We start from the raw sequence: 245 nt of genomic DNA, 5'->3' as shown, positions 1-245 counted from the left end.
GGGAAGGCACTCCATACCCCAGCCCCTGGGGAAGGAGCCCCAGAGGGAAGTGGGAATCCCTTTGGCTCAGAAGAGAGGACCAAGGATCTGGATGCCTGGCCCCCCTCTCTGGAGAAGCAAGGCACCCTCCCCCACTGACTGTGGCTCATGGAGCACCATGGAGAGCCGGATGAGCCCAAGCACGGCCAGATCTCAATGTGAGCAGCACCAAGCAGGCTGCACATCCACGCTGCGCCAAGCTCCCA

Source organism: Nestor notabilis, unplaced genomic scaffold (genome assembly GCF_000696875.1).
Source record: "Nestor notabilis isolate BGI_N333 unplaced genomic scaffold, ASM69687v1 scaffold15172, whole genome shotgun sequence".
Lineage (NCBI taxonomy): Eukaryota > Metazoa > Chordata > Aves > Psittaciformes > Psittacidae > Nestor > Nestor notabilis.
The sequence above is the reverse complement of the archived record's forward strand: the minus strand, read 5'-3'. Positions refer to the sequence as shown.